This window comes from Anas acuta, chromosome Z (genome assembly GCF_963932015.1).
Source record: "Anas acuta chromosome Z, bAnaAcu1.1, whole genome shotgun sequence".
NCBI classification, from domain to species: Eukaryota; Metazoa; Chordata; class Aves; order Anseriformes; family Anatidae; genus Anas; species Anas acuta.
In genome coordinates, this window is record NC_089017.1 from 31,160,961 (window position 1) to 31,176,857 (window position 15,897).

Below are 15,897 nucleotides of genomic sequence, written 5' to 3' on the forward strand. Positions count from 1 at the left end.
TATTGTGGTGCCCAAAACTGCACACAGTATTCAAGGTAAGGCCACACCAATGCCTTGAACATAGACATATCCTTAAATCCTCTCTGACCCTGTGTTTCTGCTTCTAGAAAACAACATGTCTGTAAGGATTCAGTATGGATCATTTAGCATGATGCATTTTGGAATCATGGAATCATTAAGGTTGGAAAAGACCTCCAAGATCATCTGGTCCAACCATCCCCCTACCAGCAATGTCACCCGCTAAACCACGTCCCTAAGCACCACGTCCAACCTTTTCTTGAACACCCCCAGGGATGGTGATGCCACCACCTCCATGGGCAACCCGTCCCAATGCCTGACTGCTCTTTCTGAGAAGAAATGTCTCCTCATTGCCAATCTAAACTTCCCCTGGCACACCTTGAGGCCATTCCCTCTAGTCCTATCACTAGTTACCTGTGATAAGAGGCCAACCTTCCTTTCAGGTAGTTGCAGAGAGCAATGAGGTCTCCCCTGAGCCTCCTCTTCTCCAGACTAAACAACCCCAATTCCCTCATCCGTTCCTCACAGGCCTTGTGCTCCAGGCCCCTCACCAGCTTTGTAGCCCTACTCTGGACACGCCCCAGGGCCTCGATGTCCTTCTTGTAGTGAAGAGCCCCAAACTGAACACTGCAGTTGAGGGGCAGCCTCACCAGAGCTGAGTACAAGAGGACAATCACCTCCCTGGTCCTGCCGGCTGCATTATTCCTGATACAGGCCAGGATGCTGTTGGCCTTCTTGGCCACCTGGGCACACTGCTGGCTCATGTTGAGGCAAGCATCAATCAGTACTCCCAGATCCCTTTCCTGTGCACAGCTTTCCAGCCACTCTGCCCCAACCCTGTAGCACTGCCTGGGGTTGTTGTGGCCAAAGTGCTGGGCCTGGCACTTAGCCATGTTGAACCTCATCCCATTGACCCAACCTGTCCAGGTCCCTCTGCAGGACCTTCTTTCCCTCCGGCAGATTGACACTTCCCCTAGTTTGGTGTCATCTGCAAACTTACTGAGGGTGCACTCAGTTCTGTCATCCAAGTCATCAATACAGATTTTAAAGAGGATGGGCCCCAACACTGACCACTGGATAACACCACTGGTGACCAGTCACCAGTTGGATTTCACTCCATTCACCACTCTCTGGGCCCCAGCTGTTCAGACAGTTTATAACCCAGCATAAACAACAACAGAAAAATTTAACACTATGACAGACATTTCACACTCTGTAGAAAGTGCAGCTTGAAAATGAAGCCTTCACTCTTAAGATTTTTATTGCTGGACTTTGGAAAATATTTACAGAAACTGAAGTTTGAAGTTTTCTGAGAAAGCCTATATAAAAAGGCCATACTCTACCATGAAAAACTGAAAGCACATCAAAACCAAATAGAGGTGGGGATAACTTGATGTAAAGGAATGGTATCAACGTTTCAATTTGCAGGATTTTTAGCTCCACCTAGTGGTCAGAATGGAAAATATTTTCCTATCCACCTCATATTTTCTATATAATTGCTATTCAAAGACATGACTCCCTAGGGTACAAATAAAGCAACAGACATCATTATATCAAAACAACACTGACAGTAGCACTTACAGCAGGAATAGTGAAGAAGCACCAGTACCCTTCATATAATCAACAGCTCATGGACATTTGCTGTCACTGGAGCTATGTCAATATTTAGCATGGCTGTTTCCAAAGAACAGGACATTCTGACTGTTACCCTATTCATACTTCAAATAATACAAAAGATTCTTAGTAGGCAAAGATTGGCAGTGTTTGAGGGAACTACATGAATTTACATTGATGCAGATCTGGTCATTATGTTCTGCTTTATTTGCTGAAGCTTTGTTCTATATTGTGTTAGTTACTTGTGTAACATGCTTTCTTTGGATAAAAAGAAAGTCTTTCATGCATGCCACTCAAAGATCTATGCACTAATTCATTAGGTATTTACAGTTTCTTTGTTTTTTTCCAACCAGGCATGAATTTGGAACACAGAACATCAAGCAAAGTCAGTGACATGCTATGGATAATTTTTTTTTTTTTTTTTTTGTAGATATGTACAAATTCTATATTTACTCCAGAGTATGTAAAGAAAAGCACTCTTCTTATAATTTTGGGAATTACAACGGGAAGGTACATATGGTAGCACAAACTGGATTCTTATTGTAAGTAATTCAGTTTGAATATTCTTGTGAACATAGTAATATGTAAGCTAAAATATCTTATCCCACAGTGCCATAAATTACTAAGATTTGAAATACTTTGTTCTCTTCCAAAAAATAATGCTGTTCTCACACATATATAGCTGAATCCATATACCCTGCATTTACACTATGACAGACAGAATACCTTCAGTAGTGATAGATCTCTATGAAACATTTTTAGTACCACAATAGCTTTTATGTTGTGATGTTTCTTAGGGTCTAAATGCTAAGCCACCAAAGAATGGGCAGCAGATGCAGGCTGAGTTACTAATCGTCTATGAAGGACAAAAACATAGATGAGTTATGATACTGACTTGCTTAGTTGTTTGCTCCATAGAAGGGTAATTTTCTTCTAGTCTGTATGTGAAAGCAGATAACCTTTCCATGTTTCCCTGCTTGGTAATTCAATGTCAGATGAACATTGTGGCATAAGTGCTCTGCAATCTAATACGAGAGTATCAGGAGCAAGCAATAGCATACCACAAGATACTTCAAAAAGCATTTTATTCACTATTCTTTGAATAAGATTATTCTTTAATAGGATTACAGCTCAATGTACATTCTAGCTGCAAATATCACCATTTTCTTTCCTTGTGTGTGTTTTGTTTGTTTGTTTGTTTTATATTTTCTACTTAGAAAAAAGCCAAGAGGAGAAAAACAGGACTAGATAGACATGGGTAATGATAAGACTCTAGTAAGAGATTATCATGTGCTAATACACACTTGTAACAGTATGGAAAATATAGAAAATAATGTTTTTAAATACTTATTTTTTTCAAACTTGAGAAGAAAGAGTTTGCTAAACCTAAGCTGCACTTTCCCTAAGTAACTTTTTATTAGAATGCATTGTCATTAACACTGCTGTAATGATAAGCAGTTCTAAAAAAATTTCCTAAGTGTTTAAAGTAAAAACAGTATACTTATAACAGGAATCACAGAACCATAGAATATCCACAGTTGGAAGGGACCCATGAGGATCACTGAGTTCAACTCCTGTCTCTACACAGTGCAACCAAAGAGTTAAACCATTATATCTAAGAGAACATTGTCCAAATGCTTCTTGAACACTGGCAGACCTAATGACATAATCAGTGCCCTGGGGAGCCTGTCCCAGTGCCCCAACACTCTCTCAGTGAAGAAAGAACATCCAAGCATCACTGCACTCCAACAAACACCTTAGAAGTTATATTTCTACAGACTGTCATAGAGCACATGACATTAGTCCATGCCTTCAGTTAAATCTAGTTACTCCAAGTCTGTTGTGCTTGTGAAACACACAAGCAAGGCTGAACAATTTACCACGCAAACATAAACTGTTTCTGAACTAATTCATATAAATGTCTTTCACTGAGTGCTAACCACAGATTTATTCATGCTTTTATTTATTTGTAAGACAACATTTACTTTTGGACAATTGAAGGAAAATCTGTTGTTTGTGTGTGTTTGAATTACCTCAGATTGAAACAAAGTCTTAGCAGGGGTTTGCAGTGTTTCATGTATAAACCCACATAATAGTTCAATGAAGTCTGAAAACATTGTTATAGCAGAAAAGTTTTCCTGCTTGAGTCCTAAGCTTTCTGGTTAGTCAATAACAATGAACAATTACAGTACTTTGTTATTTTTTCATCCTGAAATCTCCCTGTATGTTATAGAAAATATTATTTATATGATATTATTATCAGCATAGAGAGATTAAGGGATTCATAGAAACAGAATCATAGAATATACCAAGTTGAAAGGGACCCACAAGGATCATCGAGCCGTGGCTCCACACAGGACCACTCAAAAATCAAACCATTTGTCTCAGAGCATTGTCCAAATGCTTCTTGAACTCCAGCAGCACTGAGCTGTGACCACTGCCCTGGGGAGCCTGTCCCAGTGCCCGACCACCCTCTGGGTGCAGAACCTTTCCCTAACCCCCAGCCTGACCCTCCCCTGTCCCAGCTCCATGCCGTTCCCTCGGGTCCTGTTGCTGTCCCCAGAGAGCAGAGCTCAGCGCCTGCCCCTCTGCTCCGTTTGTACAAGCTAGTTTGAAACAGATGGGGAGAGGTAGAAATACAATGTCTATTTCCTGAAGAGATATGCATGACCAACATGCATATCAAGCATATCTGAACATTTCATAGCCAAATAATACTGAAATTATCATATGTCCATGCTGTCTCTATGTCATGTGATTTGTAATGAAATCCGGAGATAAGTGGAAACCTTTAACAAAGGCTAAGCAAAAAAACAGAAAGAATGGAGGGGGGGGGGGTGAGAGGAAGAGAGAGAGAGATACATGGAGAAAAGAGAACACAAACTTCTAAGGTCATGACTGAAACCACCACCCATGGTAAATTGCAAAGAACTCTGTTTATTTACTTTGGAAAGATGAAAGGCTGAGTCACTCCTGAGTCAGTGACATAAACCTTGGGTAAGGAGATATTCTACCTCATTCCTCACTCATCTGGTGCCAGAAATATGTTACAAGGTCACTTCCCCTAGCTTTCTCAAGCAGGAGATATAAAACTTGAACAGAGAGGTGTCTGGGAAGGCTGCAGTCTTTTGTGTTCAGATGAAAACACCATTAACCTGAGAAAACAAAACAGCTGGGCAGCATTCAACTAGCTGTTTACCTGTGGAGCCCTGAAAGAGAAGCACTTCTGTAGCTGAATGGTCTCCTACAGGGTCAAATATTTTATGTCTACATACAAACCAGCCTCTGTACTCAGCCTATTCCTTTCACATCTGACCCCCCACCCTTTTTCCTGTAAATCACCTTAGTAAACTGAGAAGGAACTATGAAGGGGAAAATAAAACTGTATACACACCCATTTGATGTATTTACATATGCTCTGGAACATAAGGCCAAACTCCATTATTTTCACTGACTGATTATTTCTTCTGTTGAGGGAAAGGTCTCAGGTAGGTACTTCTGGATTAAAATTGCAATGGTGGACTAGTTCATTTATACAACATACTGCAAAGGTAAGTTAATTTTTTTTAAAGGCGGCTGAACTGTGTGGATGAGGCAGATCTACCTCACATCCCACACTTTGAACAGTGCTTTTCTGCTTCCACAGTAACTACACCTGCTATGAGTATGTAGACACTTTTCAGAGGCTGTTTTTGAAGAACTCCTTAAGCTGACCGACTAACTTGGGAAAGGAATGCCTCTGCCCTTGCCGATGCTTTTCTTTTGCTAGCAAAAGCATTTCTGAAGCCACAAGAAGACTGAACTTGGTTTCTTTATATATATGTATATATATATATGTATGTATGTATATATATACATATACATATACATATATATAACATATATATATATATATATAACATATATATATATATATACATATATATATATATATATATTTATATGTTAGTTGTCTGGCTTTATTCCCTGCACAAGTATGTGAGCTGTTTTGCTAGCACAAATGAGGCAATAAGAAAACTGTGAAATGCAATTGGGATGTGATGGAGTCCCCCCTCCTTTGGCTTAAAGGTTTTTTTGAATCACAGAATTAATGCATCTCAGACTGCATTAAGACATCTGTCTCTGCAGATATGTTAAATCTAGTCTCTAATTGTAAGTAGCCAACCATACTAGTGTGGGAACTACTTTCTAGGAAGCTTTCCCCCACATAAATATCCTCACAGATTGGGAAGGCTGAGGCCACCTGGCTGTGATTGAAATCATGTAAGGAGATGTATCAGGCAAGAAGTGGCTAGAGGAAATGTAGAGTCAGATGACAGGAAAGCTGTGAGAAATCTACAGTCAAGCAGCAGAGATTTGTTTTTAACTCTCAGGGAGAAAATCTCCCACTCCCCGTAAGGAGCAACCAACGCAGCGCCGGCTCCCAGATGCCTGGGTTCACAACACAACACCCTCAAAACAACTCCAGTCCCCAGCCACCTCCATGCTCCCTTCTCATAATGCAATCTGCACTTTCTTAGTACATGTATAAGAATCGTTAATCCTCTAATTCTTAAATGAAAACAGCATTTATTGGTTTTACTTGGCAAGGTTTTGGTAGCAGGTGGTCTGTAGAGGTGGTCTCTGTCAGCAGAGCCCAGCAGCTGTCCCATGTCAAACCAGAGCCAGCTCCAGCTGCTCCAAAAGTGACCCACTGCTGGCCAGACCAAGACAAAGAGAAAGACTGGTTGGGGCTCTGGGAAAGCAGATTTAAGAAGGGAAAATAAAAGAAAAACTGCTGTGCAACAGCAGCTGGGAGAGAGGGGTGAGAAAATGTGAGAAACAGCCTTGCAGACACCAAAGTCAGGGAAGAAGGAGGGTTGGAGGTGCTCCAGGTGCCAGTGCAGAACTTCCCCTGCAGCCCGTGGAGAAGACCATGGTGAAGAAGATTGTCCCCCTGAACTCTGTGGACCACATCAGAACAAATCTCCATGCTGCAGTCCATGGAGGACCCCTCGCTGCAGTAGGTGGATATGACCAGAAGGAAGCTGCAGCCCATGAAGAACTCACTAACAAGTAGGTTCCTGGCAGAAAATGCACCCCATTTCTCTCTCAGTCCCAAAAAGGAGCCCATGCTGGAGCAGAAGGTCTGGTGGGAGCTGCTACCTGTGGGAGAACCATGCTGGAGCAGTCCATTCTTGAAGGATGGACACCATGGTACAGACCCATGCTGGAGCAATTACAGACTCACAAAATGGTTTAGGTTGGAAGGGACCTCTGCTGGTCCTGAAGAACTGCAGCCTGTGGGAAGCCCACATTGGATAAGTTCATGCATCCCATGGGAGACCCCACTTTGAACAAGGGAAGAAAGTGAGACTGAAGAATGGTGATGGCAAGAATGGCTGATCTGCTTGGGAGGAGGAGCTGGAAGAAGAGGGATAGAGGGAAGGTTTTTATAGTTTGCTTTTAGATCTTACTGCTCTAGTTTGTTACTAGTTGGCAATAAGATAGATTAATCTTCCCTATGCTGAGTCTGTTTTGCCTGTGATGGCAACTGGAAAGCAATCTCCCTGTCTTTATCTCAATCCATGTGCTTTTTTACTGTATTTTTCTCCTCCTGTTCTGCTGAGGAGGCAGAGAGAGCAGCTGTGTGGTGCTTAGCTGCCCATCAGTGTTAAACTACCACACAGCAGTATAAATGGTGATGCTTTTGCTTACTTGCTCCCATGTCATTTTCTGTTTTGTTCAGTTTTCTAGGAGTGTGCCCATTTCCAACAGTATCCGTGAGACTTAACAAGGAACAAGATATTAATATTTACAAAGCCTTCCACACATACCTTTCACACTTCTGTTAAGGATAAATAAAATAACAAATGGATATTGCTCTGTGTTACACAATTCCAATCAGTCCTCACCAGACCAACAAAAGGCTAGTCGGGCAGGCTCTATTTCCAAATAATTGAGCTGAATGTTGGTAGCTAATGATACATGCTAAAGCCAAAAAAATCATTAGCTCATATTGCTTTCTTTAGACTACAGAAGTAAACAGTGCTTTCCAGAGAAGCATCCAGAAAGGAAATATCTATCATTTCAGTTGGTTCTATTGGTTGTTATTATTATACAGCAAGGAAATATGTCTGATTTATCAAGTATGTCTTACTTGTCAGCTGAATTTGTATGCCATTATATACCAGCCATTATTTCTTGTTATTAAAATTAAATTTATAAAAAATATATAAATTTAAAAAAATATTTAAAACAATATAAATTTAAATAAAACCCTATTTAGTCTTTGTGAAGGTACTTATTTATTCTAATCAAGTCAACCCAGATAAACTGTGCAAGTTAAGATCATTTAGTCTGGATGTTTGACATCTGCAGGTATTTTCTATAAACTCTGCTGAAATTATAACATCTAAACTATCCTGTACCTCCATTTTCTTTAACACTGCCCTTTTCAGTACAAACTACCAATAGATATCTTCACAAAACAGTATGATTGAAAACCTTTTCTGCCACAGATCATCAACATTCCCTGTTTAATATGAATCACTAGAATACTCTCCTTACTTTGACTGTTATTTTTTGTACCTGTATCACACAGTATATAATGTGATTGTGAGTGCAAGAGAATCAAATCAAGTTCATGGTTTCCTAGTTCAACCATCTTTGCTCTCCTCATTTTATAGCAAACATCCAAATAGAACAGGAATAGTTATCCTTGACGACTATTCTGGAAAACACAATGAAGACTTAGGTTATGAGAATTTCAGGGTCTACAGCACTCAACTGATTCCAGGAAAAGTGTTTTATTGGAAATGAAATTCAAAATGAGGTGATGTTACTAACCATGGCCAATAGGACCTCAGTAAGCACCTAGAGGTTAAATAGGCAAGAGACATGAAGAATTAGCATAAACCAACCCAATATTTAAAACAAAATTTATGTCCAAAGATATTTCTAGTAGTATAGGATTGATTATCTGAGCAACTAATGATAGGTTAAAAGTAATGTAATCATAAATCTAAGTGTACTTACAAAAACAGTGCATTTTCACTACCTGAGTCTGAATGGTTAGGCTCAGCATTCAGCACCAGATGGATCATTCAGCTGAGTAGAGAGAAGTGACTGCAGTGTAACAGCTTATCCAGGAGTATGCTAAAAAAAAAAAAAAAAAGCTAACAGTGAAGATCAGACAATGGAGATTCCTAGAAACAGACATGAGAAGAATCTCATGCTTATTTTAAACCCTCTTTCCCATGGGTTGCCAAAACCCAAAACCAAGAGGTTCTATCCTCAATACTTTTAAGCAGGACTAATCTCTATTTTTCAGTTACTGAGTACCCATTATAAGAAATAATAAAATGGAATCACGTGCATTTTGAACACAAGTTTAAGACCCGTTATCTTCTAGGCTGGACAAAGAGACACAGTAACTGAAAGCTTTGAAAGGAATTTCAAAATTCCAAAATAAATAAATAAATAAATAAACAAACATAGAAAGACTTAGGAAGACAAAAAAAAAATAAAATAAAATCAAGAAATCCTGCCACATTTTATGCAGAAAAGATCAAGATAACTTGATTTTGTAAATGTACAGTTTTAAAGTATTCCTGAATTTAGACTAGTATTTTAAGCAGCATCTGTTATTTCTTCAAAGAAGACCATATAAAGAAAGGGATCTGTCAGCTCCACTGCTGGTATTTATGAAGACCTCTCTAACAAGACAATCCTGTCTAACTAGGTTTTTGACCTTGCAACAGAGTGACAACTAGAAAAATTCTGATATTTTCCTACAACATGGTGGCTTTCAGACAGATGGAGTTGCTGAAATGGAATTCTCAATTACAGTTACACTTTTAATTTCCGTGAATCAGATACATGTTTTAAGCTGGAGCTATATGTGACAATATTTGTATGTTCGTCCTGTCTCTGTATGTCAGTGATTAAATGATTAAAGCCAGAAAGAGCATGTGAATCTTCAGCTTCTACCCCCTATCACACAATCTTAGCAATATATTGTGACACCATAACCAGCTGTACAATAAGATGAAACACTTGGATTCATAGCTTTCTGTTTTAAACAGCTCTTCAAAAGTTAAACAATGATTAGGGTCTTCCACATACTACAGTGACAGCATTGCTTCAAGCATTCTTTGAACAGATCTCAGCTAGCACAACTGCTTGGGACATTTGTTTCATTTTCCTTATCCATTTTCTGGACAAAACTTCTACTCCATAGGACAGTTGCAAAGGCCAGAGATCAAGTGTTCACTGATGTCATTGACACAGTTCAGAAGACTGTAGAGGCAACTACAGGATTAAAGAATGAAAACATCCACCAGGTATGAAATGAAGAAATTATCAAGTGCTTAGTCAGGAATATGTAAAGAGAAGGTATTTTTATTTCCAAGGTCTCTGAGTAAGCATATCTCAGTCTCAATCTGCTTAAATCCCTATCTATGCATGTCAGAGGCAGATAGAGTAACTGTATTATTTGCTCCAATAAGTCTAAAAACTCAGGTCTTTCTGGAGATGTAGATTTGACAATTGGTGGCAAATTGAAGTAATTTCATTGAAATGACTTGAAAATTATCTAGACCTTCATTGAACAGGGAATTTTGTGCTACTTGAAAATGAATATGAATCATTTGCAATAAAGGAAGATTCTTAAATTACAGGCTTTCAGCATAAGTCAGCAGCTGTCTGGCACATGCATGCTACTAGGTATTATTTCTTGAACAAAAAGACCATTGATTCTTAGATTATGTGCTAAATCCTGCTAAAGGATAGTAATGATGAATCAAGAAACTCATAATATTCTGGAAAAATTCTTTTAGCTACAAGGAGCAGAGCTTACCTATCTGGGCCAAAGAGGCATAAAAAGACATAAATTAGCTACCTCTGTCTTGGCCTCATTCTCTCCTTTGAGTGGGTGGAATTTAACAATGACTCGAAAAATACAGTGGCTCACTGCTACCAAAAGGATGCTCATCTTATTTTTCATGCTGGTTCTGCTGATCAGTGACTTGTTTGGGGACCACATTCAACCCACTAACCCAGCAAAAAAGCCTTTTGAGTTTCCTATTCTGTCAGTGAATCGAACTGGCTTACTGCAAGTTCCGGTGACTGTCAGAGCTGGTGTGAGGTCGTGGAAATGTGCAGCCAGAAGGGATAAAGGTATCCTTATGACTCTCGTAATTCCCACAGACTCTCAAATGTTGAGACACTCATCAAAGATGGATAGTTTTTTAAGGGAAACTCACCAGTGTGAGCTGTGTACTTCAACCAGTTCCCACCTATTTTTTCAGAGACGAGTAATGCTACTGTGAGAAACACTCTGTAGCTAATAACTTGTGCTCAGGCAAGGTTATTCACTGAGATGTAAACTAGTAATTTATTCACAAGTGCAATGGCGGGTGCCCCACAAGCAGGAGAGCACACCTACTAGTTCCAAAACACAGTTTCTCTCCCACAGTTTATACTCGCCATCAGGGAGTATCCATTTTCCTTCAGACTTTGTGACTCCTGATTCCTTAAAAAAATGTTTCTCTTAAAACTTTTTAGTTCTTTCTTAGTTTTCAACAATTCCCTGAATCCTCTCTGGATTTATTCTTAATTTTCCCTCAAACATTAGATGCCTTAAATACCTGACTTCTCTTTCTACATATTGTAATTTATTTTTCAATACTCCCAAGCCCTGCTTTCCCAGAAAGTTGAATAGCTTGTTAGTAGCTTCCTTCACAACTCTTTTCTCCTGTCCTGACAATAAAAGATCTTCTACGTATTTGTAACAGTAACGCCTCCTCGGGAGGTTGGGATTGCTCCAAAATCTGTTCTAGAACTTGCCCAAATAAATCCGTGGCCCTGTAAACCCCTGAGGTAAAACTGTCCATCTGTATTGTTGCTTCCACCCCCATTTCAGGTTCTTTCCAGTCAGAGGTGAATATATGTTTGCTCTCAGGGCTCGAGAACACCCCATTAATAACAGCATTATTCCAGTCTAACAATTTACTATTTGAATGCCCATCAAATCCCTTCCCAACAAGTTAGTCCCTGACTTGGGTACATACAATAATTGCCCAGTGATCATTTTATCCCCTAGCCTCATCTTGGTATCCCCCAAAAGTGGCACTGTTATCCCAGCCCCTTCTACCCCCATCACTTTTTAGGGTTTCGTTAGTTAATTTAAGCCCTGGTACTTTACAGGCCAGTAATGACCTAGCTGCCCCAGTGTTTTGGGTTCGGTGGCAAGGTTCTGGGGTGGCTGCAGTGGCATCCCCACGAGAAAAATCCAGAAGCCTCCCCGTGGCAGATAAGGGACAATTTCATCTGGTCCCAAAGGGGCCCACTGCTGCCCAGAACAACACAGTCCGAGCCTCTGTGAGGCCTCTGTGAGAGCACATCCACGAAGACACACAAACAAACAAATATAAACCTGCTGCTCAACAGCAGCTGGGAGAGAAACCTCCTCACAGACCCCAAGGTCAGCGCAAAAGGAGGGGGAGAAGGCGCTCCAGGCGCTGGAGCTGAAGCCCCCCTGTGGCCTCTGGAGAGGCCCCTGGTGGAGCAGGCTGTCCCCCCCCACCTTCCCGATACTTGGGAAACTGACCAAACACCACAGCAAATATAGCAAAACTTCTAGACTGTTACTAAGATCATGCCTACATCCTCTTTCCCTGCTCATTCAACTTCAAACACTACATACCACACCTTTAACACCTTCAGTAACCCTTTGGTTAGGCCTTCCTTGACTGCCATTCCTTCATCTCTCTTCCTCTCCTTTCCATCCTGGCTCTGATTCCCCCTGAAGATTTTTCTCCAACCCTCTGCCTCACTACCTGCTACACTGTCAATACCATTAGTTCCGCTCTCTGCTTTTTCTTCTCATCTCCCCTCCGGACACACACCTTCAGGGCCTCCTGCAGCAGGGCCCCCAGTGACTGTTCACTACATCCCCCCACCTTCTGGAGCATTTTCTGTGTATCTTGCCAGGCTTTAATCACAAAATTAACTTTCAAGAGCCCTTGGGATACTGGGTCCTTAGGATTCATCCCCGACTACTTTCTCATTCTGAGCCCAAGTCTCTCATACGATTTCTGTGTTGCACACTATTATTATTCCAGCCAGGATCAGCAAGTGGGTATTTCTGCCCTGCTGGTATGACCCTGGAGGATGAGCTCTTTCCCGTTTTTGTACAGCAGCTCTCCTCCTGATCATTCCAATTTCTTTCCCTGTAAACAACATGCTTAGTATAGACATCATTTTCCCCCAAGAGTATAAGTTAGGTCGTAGGATAGTTCAGCTAGCCTGATGGGGTCCTCAGTTAAAGACTTCATCTCCTTAAAACTCCTAACCTCTCTGCTGGTAAGGAGGGGGGGAAGTATCTTGGCCAAAATACTACTGTTTTCTTAATTGGTTCTTTTGTCTGGACTGGTACACAATATTTAACTTTTTTTTTTTTTTTTTAATTTTATCATCTCCTCTAATTTTGAGATTATTTTTCCCATTTCTTACCATTCTTCAGGAGGAACTGTTAGTAGGCACTCCCCCAGGGATATCTCCCTATCCCCTGGAACTCATATGTCCCATTTTTCCTAGCCCTTGTCAGTGTGCTGCTACAGAAATTTCCCTCCTTCAGGAAGGGAACTAACGTTCCAGTTCTGGAAAATGGGAGTGTATGGCCAAGCACTTCCCCATGCAAGGGCTTACCATACAACAAATTTCCCGAGACTCTTCCTTTCTCTCCCTTATCTCACACTTCGTCTGTCTCCAACCATGCCCCTCGTGGAGCCATGGAACTGTGGATCAGGACTCCACACTCACTTAGTAAAAAAGTACATCTCAATCACACATCACACAGAGTCTCACCCGACCCCCCAAGGCAATACTTAATATTTCTTATCTTGGTCTGTGCACAGAGTTACCAGATCAATTCTCAAAACCCGGAGTGCCTACCTTCTTCCTTTTCCTACTACTTCACGGATCCTGCCTCTTTAACGAGTCTTGGACCCTCTGTCAGCTCTCCACAGAACCGCCACCGTTGATGCACAGGACCACTGAAATCAGCGGGGCATGCCTTCCTGCTGCTGCGGGTGGGGCTCCCCGGTAGATGACTGGATCCCGGACGAGCCCCCAAATTGTGAGAAACACTCCATAGCCAATAACTTAGGCTCAGGCGAAGATCTCAGTGAAGTAGTAATTTATTTACAATTGCAATGGCAGGCGCCCCACAAGCAGGAGAGCACACCTACTAGTTCCAAAACACAGTTTATATACCTTTTGATGACAGGACCCTCCCCTGTTTCCCCACTGAGTGGGTAATCCAGGTTCACTTGGAGGAGTTGTGGACTCGAATGAGTGTGGAAAGGCCTTGCAGAGGGATCTGGATAGGTTGGAGAGCTGGGCGATCACCAACCGCATGAAGTTCAATAAGAGCAAGTGCCGGGTCCTGCACCTGGGACGGGGAAACCCTGGCTGCACGTACAGACTGGGCGATGAGACGCTGGAGAGCAGCCTAGAAGAGAGGGATCTGGGGGTCGTGGTAGACAGCAAGTTGAATATGAGCCAGCAGTGCCCTGGCAGCCAGGAGGGCCAACCATGTCCTGGGGTGCATCAAGCACGGCATCGCTAGTAGGTCAAGGGAGGTGATTGTCCCGCTCTACTCTGCACTGGTGCCACCTCACCTCAAGTACTGTGTGCAGTTCTGGGCACCGCAGTATAAAAAGGACATTAAACTGTTGGAGAGTGTCCAGAGGAGGGCTACGAAGATGGTGAAAGGCCTGGAGGGGAAGACGTACGAGGAACGGCTGAGGGCACTGGGCCTGTTCAGCCTGGAGAAGAGGAGGCTGAGGGGAGACCTCATCGCAGTCTACAACTTCCTCGTAAGGGGGTGTCGAGAGGCAGGAGACCTTTTCTCCATTAACACCAGTGACAGGACCCGCGGGAACGGGGTTAAGCTGAGGCAGGGGAAGTTTAGGCTAGACATCAGGAGGGGGTTCTTCACAGAGAGGGTGGTTGCACACTGGAACAGGCTCCCCAGGGAAGTGGTCACTGCACCGAGCCTGTCTGAATTTAAGAAGAGATTGGACTGTGCACTTAGCCACATGGTCTAAACTTTTGGGTAGACCTGTGCAGTGTCAAGAGTTGGACTTGATGATCCTTAAGGGTCCCTTCCAACTCAGGATATTCTATGATTCTATGATTCACAATCTACCTGATGCTTCACAAACAATGCATGGCCTTCAGTTGCTGGCCTGTTAAATTTCAAATTTCTTTTGACATTTTCACTGCTTGAAGTGGTAATGTTTCTTCACTCATCTGACTTGGTTTAACACCTTGATTTTCACCTAACTGCTCTAAGAAATCTGGTTGTCTGCATTTTACAAGGTCGCCTGCTAAGCTTTCTTATCACTGTAAGCATATCTCAATACTGCATTCCTTTCCTCTAAACCATGTAACTCTGCAAAAACAACATTTCTATTTCCACACTACTGATGTGAAATTACTCCACATTTAGAGTGATTGAAGTCTCTTCAAGACTGTATGGACGAGCAATTCTTACAGTATTACATCCCTGCTCCTCCTTCAGCATAGTGCATTTTGCAGTAAATTTGGCACTGCAATGTTGCAAAGTTTGCAATGTTGCAAAGTGTCATTACAAGACAAGGCTTAGCCCTTAACTCAAAAGACACAACCTTAGACAGAAAACTGAAATGAACGCTTTTAAACTCCAGTATTACTCCTCTTGGACTATTTAGAATATAATTGAAATGTCAGCACAAAAAAACTGTTGAAGCTAGAAAAGTGCACTGCGTGTAAGTAGTCAGTGCACATCTGCGGTATTCGGCACCAATATTCAAGCAACAATGCTCTAGTTTGTGTATTTTCTGAGATTTTTAGTATCTGTTGGGAAATAACAGCATGGATGACAGTATAATGAATGCAAAGCCTGTTCAGGTATGTTGTTGCATACTTTAAGGCTTGTCCTAATCTTCAAGAGCCTTCCTACCCTGCAAGGTTTCGTAAATAGGAAATCAAGAAATCTTACTGAAATATTCATGATTCTGTAGCTTGTGTGATTTACCCTCTTTTGTGGTGGATGTGAATATAAATCTTTATTCTGCATCTTTAAATCAGAGTTAGCAGGCTGCATCTTTGCTCAAATATAGCCCAAACACTTCCAACAGAGGTATGCTCTGGAGTCTGCCTTTACAAGACTCGTCTTTTACATACAGCACAGCCCTTGGCTTGTTCTCTGAGGGGGGACAATTCTGATTTATCCTG